This window comes from Physeter macrocephalus, chromosome 20 (assembly GCF_002837175.3).
Source record: "Physeter macrocephalus isolate SW-GA chromosome 20, ASM283717v5, whole genome shotgun sequence".
NCBI classification, from domain to species: domain Eukaryota; kingdom Metazoa; phylum Chordata; class Mammalia; order Artiodactyla; family Physeteridae; genus Physeter; species Physeter macrocephalus.
Window position 1 is genome coordinate 72,348,196 of NC_041233.1, and position 15,496 is coordinate 72,363,691.

General features: G+C 35.8%; 1 long non-coding RNA gene across 1 annotated transcript in view; it reads left to right on the top strand.

The window, feature by feature from the left end:
* LOC129391634 (uncharacterized) overlaps window positions 1-15,496 on the top strand; it is a 69,768-nt gene that overhangs the window by 8,815 nt on the left and 45,457 nt on the right. Inside the window, exon 2 of the long non-coding RNA XR_008616119.1 lies at window positions 12,004-12,074. This is a non-coding gene — a long non-coding RNA (uncharacterized lncRNA). The remainder of the gene's footprint in view (window positions 1-12,003; window positions 12,075-15,496) is intronic.

Genomic DNA, 15,496 nt, shown 5'->3' on the forward strand with positions numbered 1-15,496 from the left:
CAAATGCTGGAGAGGGTGTCGAGAAAAGGGAACCCTCTTGTACTGTTGGTGGGAATGTAAACTGATACAGCCACTACGGAGAACAGTATGGAGGTTCCTGAAAAAACTAAAAATAGAATTACCATATGATCCAGCAATCCCACCACTGGGCATATACCCAGAGAAAATCACAATTCAAAAAGACACACGCACCCCAATGTTCTCTGCAGCACTATTTACAATAGCCAGGTCATGGAAGCAACCTAAATGCCCATCGACAGACGAATGGATGAAGAAGATGTGGTATATATATACAATGGAATACCACTCAGCCATAAAAAGGAACGAAATTGGGTCATTTGTTGAGACGTGGATGGATCTGGAGACTGTCATACAGAGTGAAGTAGCGAAGTAAGTCAGAAAGAGAAAAACAAATATCGTATATTAACGCATATATGTGGAACCTAGAAAAATGGTACAGATGAACCAGTTTGCAGGGCAGAAATTGAGACACAGATGTAGAGAACAAACGTATGGACACCAAGCGGGGAAAGCCACGGGGGGGTGGGACTGGTGGTGTGATGAATTGGGCGATTGGGATTGACATGTATACACTGATGTGTATAAAATTGATGACTAATAAGAACCTGCTGTATAAAAAAAAAATTAAATAAAATTTAATTTTTTTTTTAAAAAAAGCAAATATTTACAAAATGCCAAGATTGTCTTGGTACTATAAGTAAATTCAGTATATAATGCTATTGTTATATATGAGAGATTAGATATAAAACATTGTATAATGTGGCAATCATAATTAATATCAATTTTATTAAGAACATAGAAAATATTAAAAACATGCCAATAATCGTCTATTCTCTATGTCAAGACGTCCAAGCTGGACAAATTCTGTTTGCTTGGAATTGATGTTTTGTAATGATTTTATGGCCCTGGCAACAGTGGTTATTCATCCATTCAATAAAAAGTTGTTGAAAACCTACTGCCAAATGCAGATCTGAATGCCGCCCTCATGGTATGAGAAAACACATAGTTGGGCAACTTCAGTCCAGTGTGATGAGGACTGTATTAGGGGTAAGCAGGAGTGCTGTGTGAGTATGAGGAAGGAGGACCTCATGTGTGCAGAAGACAAGGCTTTGCTGAAGAGAGAGTGCCATCTCCAGTCCTGACATTTGTGTTTATGTGCTTTTGTGAATTCATGTGGTCATTATGACTGGATTCCTTCTCTGTAATGACAGGCATAGTTTTTTTATGTGGTAGATTTGTGGAACTACAAGTTATTTGCAATTATGTTTTATTAGGAAATAATTATCTGTTGAAAACATTTATAATATAAGATTAAAACATTTTTTTTAAAAAAGAGAGAGAAATGGGGACGGTGGTTTAGGAGTATCACGTCAACAAATGCAGAATGGCAGGAATGCTGTGCTTTAGGTAAGACATAAGAAACCAGCTTGGGTCAGACTCTGGGGGACTTCCCTAAGACAAACACACAATTTCTACCCTGATACAGTGGAGGGAATGAAAGGATTCTAATCAAGGGAGTAATTAGAAAAAGAAGGTGCTCGAGGGAGAGTAATGTTATAGTCTTGTGAATATGAAAGATGTATTTGGAAGTAGTTGAGCCAACATGAAAGACACCCAGTTAGAAGACCATTATGGAATAAATGATTAGCGTCTGGATAAAAGTAGTGGTAATGGAGGGCAAGAGACAAATCTGATCATCAAGTCTAATATTTTCTCCATTCATTCATTTATTCATTTATTCCCTTTCATTCTTGCTTTCATGCCTTTGCTCTTTTATTGCTCCCTGCTTTCTACCCATTCATATTCTGCATTCAGTTTTATGAATTCAACCCAGCCTTTGAGGATACCCTTCACTAGGAACTCCCTTAATCAAATCTGACTTTCAAATAACCCCCTCAAACAACCTGTTGTATGCCACCTCTCACCTCCCTTCCACCTTCAGCACAACATCCTCAATTTATTCTAAAAAATAGCAAAGTTGTTCCAGATGAGCAGTGGTCATGTAGGTGGCCTCCTGGTGGTCTGCTTGGAGGCTGACTTGACACATTTTCCTCTGGTGCAGAGAATGGAAAAAGTGCGCTCTGCCTCCCCTTTGATTCTTGCAGTTCACAGGATGGAAATTCCACGTCAGCTAATCTCTTCCTCGTAGATACAGGCACCCCATCTGGAAACCTCTTTTCCAGTTTTAGCCCAATAACTTTGATGTCTTATTCTTCATCGTCTTTGTGTGTGTGTGACGCATAAAACACCGCTATCCAGCACGCTCATCCTGATTGCCAGGCACAAGGTGATGATGTGCTGGCGAAGAAAAAGAAAGCTGGAAGTTTAAAGTGAAGTAACTAATTAAAGAACTAGCATCTCACCTTGAATGTGTCCAAAAGAACCCTTCAGAATGTTTTCCAAAGTTTCCACCATTCAAAGTAAGGGAGAATCAGTTCTTATTCAGTATTATTATTTATTTTGTTTGATTTTTTAATTACCATGTGGAATTATCGTCTATGACCTGGGAATCTAATTGGCATTTAGGGTATTGTCTGTCTCTAATGAAATGACTATTCTGAATTTCCTGTAACTATTTGGAAATAAACACTTGAAACCATGTACTTGCTAAATTGAGGTTATCCTGAATGATCTGCCTCGTACCATCTTACCCTTGCTAGGTTCTGTCTTGGGATTTTTTTCGAATTGCTTTCTATATAAACTTTGGGTAAATTTACTTATTTAATTCCAGTTACGAAAAGCACATTTTCAACAAGGACCTACTATATAGCACAGGGAACTTACTCAATATTTTGCCGTAACCTATAAGGGAAAATAATCTGAGAAAGAATATACATATATGTGTGTGTGTGTGTGTATATATAAATGTACAACTGAATCACTGTGCTGTACACCTGAAGCTAACACGACATTGTAAATCAACTATACTTCAATAAAAAAAAAAAGAAAGAAAAGTACATTTTACTCTGTGGTTATGTTCTCAGTCCAGCCAACCAAGTCAGAAACTCAGCCACACAGACCTTGCCATCTTGCCCTCCCAGCTCTGAGCCTTGCCCATCCCTAGAGCAATGTCTTCTCTCTTCCCAAGCACACTTCCTAGGTCCTTTCTGGAATTTCATTTTAGTTTATATACTGGCTTTTTCTTTTTACCTCTTTGTCTTATATTTTAGTGGTCACTCTAGGGATTACAATGTTCATCCTTAATTTTTCACAGACGACTTAAAGTTAGTATTTTAACAGTTCGTGAAAAATGTAGAAACCTTGCAACTATACAGGTCCATTCACTGTTCTGGACACAACCCTGATATTGTCACATACACTACAGCCACATACATTGTGAATCCCACAATCCAGTATTTGTTTGCTTTAAACCATTTATATATATTAAAGGAATAAAGAGGTGGAATTAGTTTTCTACATCTACTTACATATTTAGTATTTCGGATGCTCTTCATTCCATCCTGTGGATCTGAGTTTATATCTGCTTTCATTTACCTGCGTTCTAAAGAATTTCCTTTGGCATGTCTTGTTAGAGAAGTTTTGCTGGCAATGGATTTTCTTAGTTTTCTTTTATCTGAAAACATCTTTATTTCACCTTCATTCTTTTTTTTCAGCCAAGTTTATTGACGTAGAATTTAAGTACAATAAAATTTACCCCTTATAGTGTAAGTTCTATGAGACTTGACAAATGAATATAGTCATGTAACCACTACCACAATCAGTACACTGAATTTTGCCATCAGCTCAAGTTCCCTCATGTCTCTTTGAAGTAAACCACTTCTCACCCTCAGCCCCTGGGAACTACTGAGGTGTTTTCTGTCCTCATGGTTTTGCCTTGTCCAGAATGAAGTCATATAAGTGAAATCCATTTGTGTGTAGTCTTTTGAGTCTGGCCTATTTCACATAACATAATGCATTTGAGGATCATTCATGTTGAATGTATCGGCAGTTTGTTCCTTTTTATTGTTGGGTAGTATTTAATTATGTAGCTATAACAGTTTGTTTACCCATTCACCAGTTGAAGGATATTTCAAATGTTTTTTATCTTTACCAATTATGAATTATGAACAAAGAATGCTAAAAACACTCTCATGTAGGTTTTTGTGTGAATAAAGTTTTCATTTCTCTTGAGTCAATACCTAGGAGTAGGATTGCTGGGTTGTATGGTAAGTTTGTGTTTAACTATATAAGTAACTGCCAGTTGTTTTCCAAAGTGGCTGTACCACTTTCCTACCAGCCATGTGCGAAAGTTCCAGTTGCTCCAAACTCTTGGCAAAGACATTAAAAAGAAATTTACCCACTCAAATAAGTGCTTAGTGGTATCTCATTGTGGTATTAATTTTAATTTCGACTAATGAGGTCTGTGACTTGTCTTTTGATTTGCTTAAGTGTCTTTCAAAGCACAGAAATTTTCAGTTTTAATAAAGTTCAATTTATTGACATTTTCTTTTATGGTTTGTGCTTTTTGTATTATGTCTAAGAAATCTTTGTCCTGCCCAAGGTCGCAAAGATAGTTTTCCTCTGATTTATTGTAGACATTTTCACAGTTTTAGATTTTAGAGCTATGATCCACTTTGAGTTAATTTTGTATATGGTACAAAGTATAAGTCAAGGTTTATTTTTTGGCAATTTATTGAAATGCCATCATCCATTGAATTGCCTTTTCACCTTTGTTTAAAATCAAATTGACCATATATATGTAGATCTACGTTGTGGACCCTCAACGCTGTTCCACTGGTCTATGTGTATATCCTTTCTCTAATAACACACTGTCTTAACTACAGTGGTTTTATAGTGAGTTTTGAAGTCAGATAGTCTGAGTCCTCCAAGACACATTCCTTTTTTTCTCCAAAATTGTTTTGACTATTATAGTTTGCCTGCTTTTCATACAAACTTTAGAATTAGTTTGTCAATTTCTACCAAAAAACACTGACAATATTTTGATGTGCATTGAATCTATAGATCAATTTGGAGAGAACTGACATCTTAACATTATTGAGCCTTCTAATTAATGAACAGTTTATCTCCTGATTTATCTGGGTTTTCTTTAATTTCCCTCAGATATTTTGTGGGTTTAAGCATATAGGTCATGCACATATTATAGATTTTGCCTAAGTATTTCATGGTTTTGTGATATATTGTACATAGTACTGTTTTTAATTTCAATTTCCAACTGTTCATTGTTATTAAATAGAAATACAATTTTAAAATTTTGATCATGCACCTGAAAAGAATGTGGATTTTCCTGTTGTTTGGATTGTTCCGTGAACATCAATTAGATCAAATTGTTGGACAGTGTTATTCAGGTTTTCTATTTCCTTACTGATATTCTATTTGTTCAATCCTTATTGTGGGTATGTCTGTTTCTCCTTTTATTTGTAGCAATTTGTTTCTGGTATTTGAAACTAGTTTTAGGTGCATGTATATTTGAATTTCTATGACCTCTTTGTGAATTGACTTCTTTGTCATTACATAATAGCTTTATCCTTGGTAATATTCTTTGCTATGAAGTCTACTTAGTTTGGTATGAATATAGCCACCTAGGTTTGGGATTTTTTTTTCATATTTGCATGGCATCTTTTTTCATTATTTTATTCTTAAAATATTGAGCCCGTTTCTCATAGACAATACATTCTTGGGTCTTGCATTTTTATCTTGCCAATTTCTGTCTCTTAATTGTTGTACCTGGAATATTTATATTTAATGTAATTATTCATATGGGTAGGTTTAAATCTACTATCTTTCTAGTTATTTTCTATTTGTTCAGTCTCTTCTTTGTTCCTTCTTTCGGTGCTTATCTCAGGTAAGCAAGTGCTCCCATCTCACCTCTCCCTTTTGACCGTCTGTCGTTCCTTGGATTTCTAGCTACTTGTTTGCCCTATAAACTTAGTGTTCTGATGGGCTCGAGGAAAGTTATAATTTTGTCATTTATACAGCAATTCCTTAATTTTAGAGTATGAATGATGCTCTTTCCAGCTTTCACATTCTAGGTGGAAATGAAACTCATTTTTATTTTTTTAAGGATATCTTTGCTGGATATAGAATTCTAGGTTGATGTGGGTTTTTTTCTTTTATTATTTTAAAGCTGTTGTTTCACTGTCTTTTAGCCTCTGTTGTTTCTGATGAGATGTTAGAAATCCATCAAACTATTGTTCTCCAGTTAAATGTGCCATTTGTCTCACATACTTTTAAGATTGTCTCTTTACCTTTGGTTTTCAGCAGTTGAACTATAATGTTTCTAGATGCACAGTTTAGATTTTATATGTTTTGCTTGGAGCTCACTGAACTTGTGAACTAGAAAATTTATGTCTTCAAACAAATTTGGATAATTTTCAGCCATTATTTCTTCAAATACTTTTTCTATTCCATTCTGTCATTCCATTTCTCAAATATTTACCATTTTGATATTGGTCTACAAGACTCTGAGGCTCTGATCGTTTATTACAAATTTTTTTTTTTGTTCTTGAGATTATATGATTTATAATGATGTATCTTCAAGTTCTCTGAATCTCTTTTTTTGTCATATCCATGCTGCTGTTAAGCCATGAAGTAAATTTTTCACTTTATGTATTTTATTTTTCAGTTCTATAATTTCTATTTAGTTCTTTTTTATAGTTTACATCTCTTGACTGAGATTTCCTATGCTCTCATTCATTATAGTACAGTATTCTCCTTTCAGTCCTTAGCATAACTATTTTTAAAATTCTTATTTTTTGATTCCAACATTGGGGTCATCTCAGAGTTAGTCTCCATTGACTTTCTTTTCTCTTGAAAATGTTTCATATTTTCCAATTTTTTTATATAATGAAAAATTTGGATTTCATCTTGGAAATTGTGAATGACATGTTGTAGAAACTCTAGATTCTGTTATGTTCCTCCAAAGAACATTTTTTGTTTGTTTCTTTGTTTTTTAAAGCAGGCAGTTAATTGGCTAAGCCCAAGGTACAAGCTCTGTCTCCCTGTGATAGGTGGCAGTTCAAATCTAAGTTCGGTTATTTTAGTGTGAGCTGTGCTGCTGGGAGTCTGTCCTTCACTTGCATAGTTCAAGGGTCATCGAAAGATTAGGGCATAGTTTATAAGTAGAACTTAGGCTCACCCTCTCTATCTCTCTTCTTTTCAAGATGCCTCTTCACTTTTTAGCCGTTGTTATTGCCCCAAACTCTTTCCCCAGTTAGACTGTATTACCATTCAGTTTCTAGCCTTCCTACATAATGCTAGTTGTGAACTTCCCTGAGGATAAGAGATGGAAAGCAATGATAAAGTCATCCCTTGCAGTCTGCTTCTTCAAGGTATCTGAACTCTCCAGTATCTGACTGTTTTTGTTCACTCTCCAGTGCCTTCAAGAAGTTATTTTGCTTCTTCCAGAGTCTAGAGTTGTCATCAAAAGAAAGGTTGGTCAGACAGGAGCTTACTCGGCCATGACTGGAAATGCAAGCATTTCTAATTCAGATAGGTGCGTATCTTCTTAAACATCCTTGAGTTTTTCATGGAATCTTATAGTTGTTTGTTGTTGTTGAGTTTATTCATATTTAGATTATAGTTTTTAAGATCAAGACTGATCATTTTTATATTCGGCACCACCCAACATCTGCATACTCTCTTGTCCTGTATGTTAGGCACTCAGTCAATAATTACATGATGAATAATGAGTTAATGTAGCATAAACTTTTCCTTACCTATACAGAGTACATTCTTGTTGAAAAAAATTATTCTATACAAGAACACTTAGTTAATAACAGATATTTTTCATAAAAATTGCTATTAGAACAAAAAAAACCCTTAAATTTATTTCAGAAACACAGGAACGTACTTGCTTACATTTTAAAATGAAGCTTTTATGCCATTTATTCAATACTGATTTGATATCTACTAGATACAAGACACCGTGGGAAACACTGACTATTTTAGGATGAAAGGGAAGGATGATTAAATGAGACAGATAAGACATAGTCCCTGCCACCCAAGAATCCAAAATCTTGTTGGGGAGACAGACAGATATAAATAATCCTAATATAAAGCAGACAATGCTAAATGCTATTTCAAGAAGAGAGCAAAGTGTTATGATTGCAGTAAGTAGGAAGCAATGAAATCAGGTTGGAATTCCAGGACAGTTTCTTGGTAAAGGTAGCCTATATACTGGCATTAGGAGGATGTGAAGAACTTAATAGGTGTATCTGATAGGAAAATTCATTTTAGGAAAATTTGAGACATTATAGGTCATGTTTAGGGAAGAGTAGCATGGCTTAGTGATAAGACCTTGGACTTTGAAGTCACAAGGATACGTATGACTCTGTTCAACTCCTTAAACTTCCCTGAACCTGTTTCATCATTAGCAAAAAAAAAAAGGGAAAATAAAGTGGAAATCAAATTGTGGAGAGGCTAAAGGACAGGTTGATAGAGGCGTGTAGACCGGAGTTGGGGAAGCCTGTTGGGAAGCTATAGCAATAATGTAGGTGAAAAGTACTTGCAAGTAGACTGCACCTGAAAACAAAAGACTGTGTTTTCTATTTCAACCATAGACTTTGGAAAAAGTCTATGGTTGAAACAGAAAATGAAAATGAGGGTACAAATATAAACAATCTGGCAACAGATTCTATGGAGGAAAAAAAGAAGTGAAAACTCAGGGAATTTAATGGAAACTGGTAGAACCAGATTGTAGATTACAGTTAGTATGGTATATACCTAGGGTTCCTTTTTGCTGATATAAAGGCAATTATCTGATGCATATATTAATATAATCATAAACTACCTTTAAATGGTAATGGAACTTTAAAGATATTGAGAGAAAGAATAATTTTCAAAGTTTTCTAATTTTTTAATTAAAAAGAAGCTCAAGGAACTTTCTCCACAGTTTTGCTTAATAATAGAATTTCTATATTTTCTTTTCTCTACTTTTTTGTTCATTGAAGTCTTATTAACATAATTACTTAACATAATTAACATTCATACTTTCACAGATACAAATTTTTTCTTTTTAGTAACAACCTGCTTGCTAGCCCCTCCTTAGCACTTCATTAGAATGTTCTACAAATAATACTATTGTGGGTTTTTTAATTGTTTATTTGTTTTGAATCGTGGAGAAATATTTACATAAAGGAAATCATATTTATGATTCATAAACCTGGAAACTCCCACTATTTAAATGAAAACAAGCTGACATTCATATTTAGTTAAGCGACTATGAGGCAATTTAATATTTAGAAAACTGTGCTGTTGACCTCAAATACACGTAGGTCTTTTGCCTTTATTAGCATCAAAAATAACAATTCATTACTGTGCACCTGCCAGGTGCAAAACACCTTGCTAAGCATAGCATAGGCATTATCTCACTTAATTTTCATGACAACAAGATAAAGTACTTTTATTATCCTTGTTTTATAGCAAAGGAAATTACAGCTCAGAAAGGCTATGTACCCACAGTCACATAGCTAGCAAGTGGCAGAATCTAGATCTGAGCCCAGGATCACCTGATTCCCAGTCCCATGCGCTTTCTTGCCTACCCCCGGAAGAAGAGAAGGAGGAAGAGGACGAGGAAGAATATCTACAAAATGCACTGAGTACTTTCTAAATGCCAGCAGAATTCCAATTGCTTTTACACATATTAACTAATTAAATCATTACAGCAATCAAATGAGAGAGATTTCATTTTTATCCTCATTTTGTATATGAGTAAACTATTCCAAAAGAGAGAGAATAAGTTGTCACAGACCAGGAAAGGAACCCGGATCTTCCACATGGCATTCAACAGTTCTACACCTAAAATATCCCTAATCCCCAAGAACCTGGTTCGAAGTCACATCATTTGATGTCACTGGGAACATTTACCTGGTGCCTAAATATTTTTTCTCCAGGATTCGTCCCAGTCAAAATGAAGATGATCCTTGGGAGTGAAAACATAGCCAACCGCACAGCATTGTGACTAAATGACGAGCTGATTTCAGGACAGGAGGATTTAACAAGAGGAAGGAGGACTAGGAGACCACAGGGCACACGGGGAGAAGGGCACGGCCAGGCTAGAAGGAGGAAGGGAGGAGACACTTCTGGGGATGGCTGAGGCATAGAATCCCATCCTTGCACACTTCACACTTTTCTGGGCTTGGTCACTGTAGAACCAAACCTGCGTCTGAGGTTCATAAATGGAGACGAGACAATGAGGTGAATGTACTGTGTTTCAGAGAAGATGCTGAACTAAAGTACATTTGGGTTTTATTAACTAAAGAACACTTTCTGTGAGATTAGATGTTAAGAGCTGTACATCTGGCTCTGCCAAATATTAACTCAGGTTAATTGCAGGCTGCCCAATCTATCATCCACATGACAGTTTCAAACTTTAAAATGATTAAATTGTTCCTCTAGGTTGATGTTCCTCCCATCGTGTATGTCATGTGTGACATGCCATCCTAACTAGTCGGGTGTTTACCACTATGAGTGACCCTGTGGCCAAAAGAAAAGCACAAACAGTGGGGAAGGGCTCAACTGAGTCTCAATCGTACTACTTCCAGGCGTGATATCGAATTAAGTTAATCTGTGAGTATTTTCTTACCTGTGGACTGAAAAATCTCATTCCCAAGAAGTTGTTTTGACTTTCAAGCAGAGGATACTGTAAAAGATAGACTATTATAAACTTTCCTGAAGCAAAATATTTGCTTTACGTAAATAGCCTTCTTAAGGTAATAAATAATTAAGGAAATTCAAAATAAAATAATGTGTGAAGACCTGAATTTCTAACCAAAAAGGTTTCCAAAGATTTACCTTTGGAAATGATCTGTCCTTAAGGAGAAATACTGAAAACACACCGAATGTCCTGAGTTCCAAAGTCATACGAGACAATCAGGGACAAGAATTAAAATGGAGAGCACTTTGTTCTAGACCTGTTCACAAAGACCTGGAGACTAACTCTTTTCTCCCAGATAGGAGGCTTAAACTCCGGGACCTTAGATGTTTTCATCTGTGAAACAGGAACAATAGCACCTGCTTTGCATGTTTTCATGGTGGTTGTGAGGATCAAGGGCAGAGGCAGCAATGAATATGAAGCAGTACCTAAACAAATAGGATACCACGTGTATAAGGTCCGGTGAAGTCTAGTACAGGGACCCCAGCCTTCAGACCGTGCCTGACACTCTTGTGCCTTGCTGTGCTGTTTGTGAAAGTTTATTTGGGAAGGTGGTAATTACTGATAGTATGTTAGAGCTGAAGCAGGATGAGAACTTGCTTGAATGTTCTGTTGAGGAAAGAGGGATGGAAGGAGTGAAGGGCTCATCCCTTGAAACTCTGGGACTCACTCAACTTTAGAGGAAGACAGCAGATATCTTAAAATGGGTTAAGTTGGAGACTTAGGGGCAAATGGGACAGGCGCTGCTCTGTCCTAGAACATCTGGTCAGAATGGGTTGAAGAGGGACATGATAAGACTAGTGATTTTGCTGCCATCTTAAAAGTGTATGTAAGTAGAAAACTAGCCTGTAAAAAAAAGATATCAGACACTAGAAGTGGCTATCACTGGATGATGGAACTCTGTGAGAATATGTGTGATTTTTATTCTTTTTGTTTATCTATATTTTCTAGTTCTTCCATAATGATAATGTATTCTTTCTACAATAAAAAAAGTTTATATAAAAAGCAAATATACATTTGAATTTCATATTACACACAAAAACTCTAATTTATTTATTTATTTATTTATTTATTTATTTATTTATTTTAGTAATTAGGCATATTACCTTATAGGTAATTTCTTTTAAAATGGAAAACGTGCTTCCTGATCATCAGCAATTGTTTATGGTAACCAGTCCTTCACTCCTCATTTGGGAGTTACACTGCCCTCCTACTGCACTTGGGACCCGTTTTCTGCCAAGAAGAGATTGGTGGCATGAAGGGGTGTGGCACAAATAACCCTTAGGAATACAGGCCACAGAGCTAATGAAGTGCCCCAAGGAAAGAAAGTCTTACCTATCAGCTATGAATTCTCTCCCCACCCACACCAGAGACCTGAGGGCACGTGACCTAGGAATGTGCATCCCAAGATAATACTACCTTCAGAGAACTCTACTTATAGGTAAGTAACTCTCCTTTATAGGAGGTATCTTTGTGTGGCAGACTGTTTATGGGAGCAATTTGACTTGAACTTTAAATGAAAAAGGCATATCTCTGTAAGTGGTAATAATTTTAGTCATCTCGCTGTGGCTAGGGGTTGTGGAATTCATTAGCACAGATTAACATATAAAGTGGGTTAGATATCTAATAGCAAACGGAGAGGTTTAGGGGCCTTAATTCATCACTGAATGAACAGCGTGTACAGTATTAGGGACTATGAAATTTTTAATTTACACAAAGTGTCCAAGAATATAGGGAATAAATTTAAACCCAAAACAGATAATGGAGCTATGCCCTGCCTGGCTGGCAAGTTGAATTGTTTTTACACTGAGTGAAGAAAGCTAATTATCCCAAGCACAAGGAGACTGCTAAAAATAATAAGATTATAAGGAATAATTTGCTGATATAATTACAACAAAATTGGGTACACACAATCGTCAGATACATGTATTGCTTGACCTGGGTGAGAAAGTGAAATAAATCCTTCCTCTATAGCCTTCGTAAATCTGTTTTTATCTTCTCCAAGTGGTGTTTGCACACGCAGCACAATTTGCATGTGTAATGTGGCTGTACAAATTGACAACAAGTAAATTATTCAAGGAAATAGGCTGGTCGCGGGTCTGAACTATCTCTCAAAGCCTATTCATTTTGAAGAATCACTGAGACGTGAAGCTCATACATCAACCGTTTTCTGACAATCCTCAGACTTATTGTCTCCTAAAATGTCATTATGGCTATTATTTATGAAGCTAATTCATTTATTAATATATATTTAACTCTGACTTGTCATGCACCTTAGCAGACATTCTGTGCACTGCATATTTTTGAATAGATGAAAGACTTTTGCATGCTTTAATGATTACTGTAAGCTGCTATAGATTTATAGAATGCAGCTTTATTATCTACTTGCATTAATACCTCTTATAACTCTTTTTTTGCTTAAGGCCATCAAATATAAATGGCAAATGACATATTCAAAAGATTGTATGGAATAAGATTTTCCAAGAGTTTGTTGAATTTTAGAACAAAATGGGCTAGCTGTCAGTTAAGACCTAATTCACCTAAAAAGATGGGTATATACCAATTATGTTGAATTTTCCTGCAAAATATAGGCTGCAATTTTTCAAGAAAAAGGAATAGACGCACGATTCATTGAGCTCTTTCCTTCTGAGAAGACAGCCCATCCTTCTATGTGCAGAGGTTGGGTAACAGTTCCCAAGGGAGCTGACTTTTAGGTGTTCGTTATTACCTGGGGCCTCGCACTGTGCCCTTCACATTGTCTTCAGCCAAAAAATAGATGTTGCATGAGTGAGGGAAGAAATGAACGACCACCAGCTTTCCTGATAATGCCACGAGCAAAATCAGTAGAAATACACATCGACCTAGAATACTATTTTATACATTTCTGCTTTAGCATTTCTGACCCCTAGAGAATGTTTCATGACTCCCACTATGATTTAGAAATAAATCACATGTATATGCAATCACAATACACAACACATGTTATTTTTATGGGGTGCATTAAGAATGTATCAGTACTGAACATGTATTGCTACTTCTGGTTGTCACTACATAAAGTCTGCTCTCTAGCATCTTCCACAGAATGTGACCATGGCTATTCTGGGCGTGTCTGTGTGTGTGTGTGTGTGTGTGTGTGTGTGTGTGTGTGTGTGAGTGTGTGTGTGTGCACATATGTGTATGTATGTGTTGGTAAGATAGAAGGAACTGGAGAATGAAATGGAGGAACAATGGAGTTGCTTGAAATGTTCTGCTCTGAGTATGCTTCATGCTAACCATTAACGTATTCACCATTTTTCTAACATAACATTTCTGCATTGACTTAGGTATAGATATAGAACTTTCTAGTACCAACCAAATAGAAGGGCAGTGCAGGAAAATATAATACTACTGTAATTTACCAGTGGATTTGAAATTATTGCAAACCGGATGCTTCATTTTGAAGATAAAAATGGTGAGAAGATAGAGGAAAATGCCCTTACCGGAGTATTGTATTGACTGTATTGGTTTTAATAACATTATAAAATCACCAAACTTTTTGGATAATTAAAATTTGTTTTTTTAAAAAACGCTACTTAATCTATGGAGACAAATCAGATTAGTGGTTGCCTAGGGCTGGTGAGGTGCAGAGGATGGTAAGTGACTGCTAATGGGCACAGGGTTTCTTTTGGGGGTGACAAAAACGTTTTAAAATTAGATTGTGGTGATGGGTGCACAATTCTGTGAATAAACTAAAAACCATTGAATTGTGCACTTTAAATGGGTAAACTGTGTGGTATGTGAATTATATCTCAATAAAGTTAACGTACTGCTTGATATATGCCAAAATTACATATTTGACATATGTAACCAACATCATGTACTATAAATAGTAGCATAAGGAAATAACTACTTAGGAAACTAGCTCGTAAATGAAACTCAATTGAAATATAAAGGAGGTAAGTAATCTATCCATAAAAGTATCGGAAGTAGGCCTACCGTCCAGAAATCCAGCCTTCAGTAAGAATGATAGTCATGTTAGGTGATCTGATAAGAGAAAAAAAAAATTCCCTGCATCTCAAACACTGCTATGAGCCATCAAGTGTAGTGAAGAAAAAGCTTTAGTAAATGCATGGGAAGGTACTATTTTTCACTTAGAATTATTGTATTTGATCAACAAAGCATCAAGAATCTATTTTTTAAAGTAATTTTCTTATATAAGGCAGTCTCTTGAAATGTCTTATTAGATATGGAAAGCAAACCATACACATACATACAACATTTCTGTCTCACTGCATAACCCTGGTGGGGAAGACTGATGACATTTTTATTAGTAGTATTAATCACTTGCTTAAAGGGAAAAATGTCTCACTTTTCCAGGAACCATAATATTTACCTATTTACACCTTTTAGAATTTCAATAACTCCAACTCAGAACCCTTAACCCCCATAACCTTCAAAAAAACAAGTAAAATGAAAATTAATAAATGTTCCCTAGTGTGCTATGAACCATTAATTGTACAGGCTGAAAAGCTTTAGTCTAATAAGAAACATGCCTTCAGCAGAAACGAGAAAGTCATCTGTGATGCTCATGATTTAATGATTAAAAGGTGCAGTCAATTTCCAATGAAGTGAAGACCTACAACCCAGGAATATTTTAACTCTCAAATTCTTGCAGATACCTGAGGAACTTTGAAAGGTGAACAACCTCAAGTACTGAAATGTTCTCAGCATGAATTAAATAATTTATCTCCAAAGTGGTCCGAAGATAGAGGCAACAGGATTTCTAGCAATAACAGATGATTGGGGATGGATTTGGCCCGCACTCCAAGAAAGCACAGACATTTCCTTAATATAGCAACAAAATGATTTTATTAGTAATTTTTA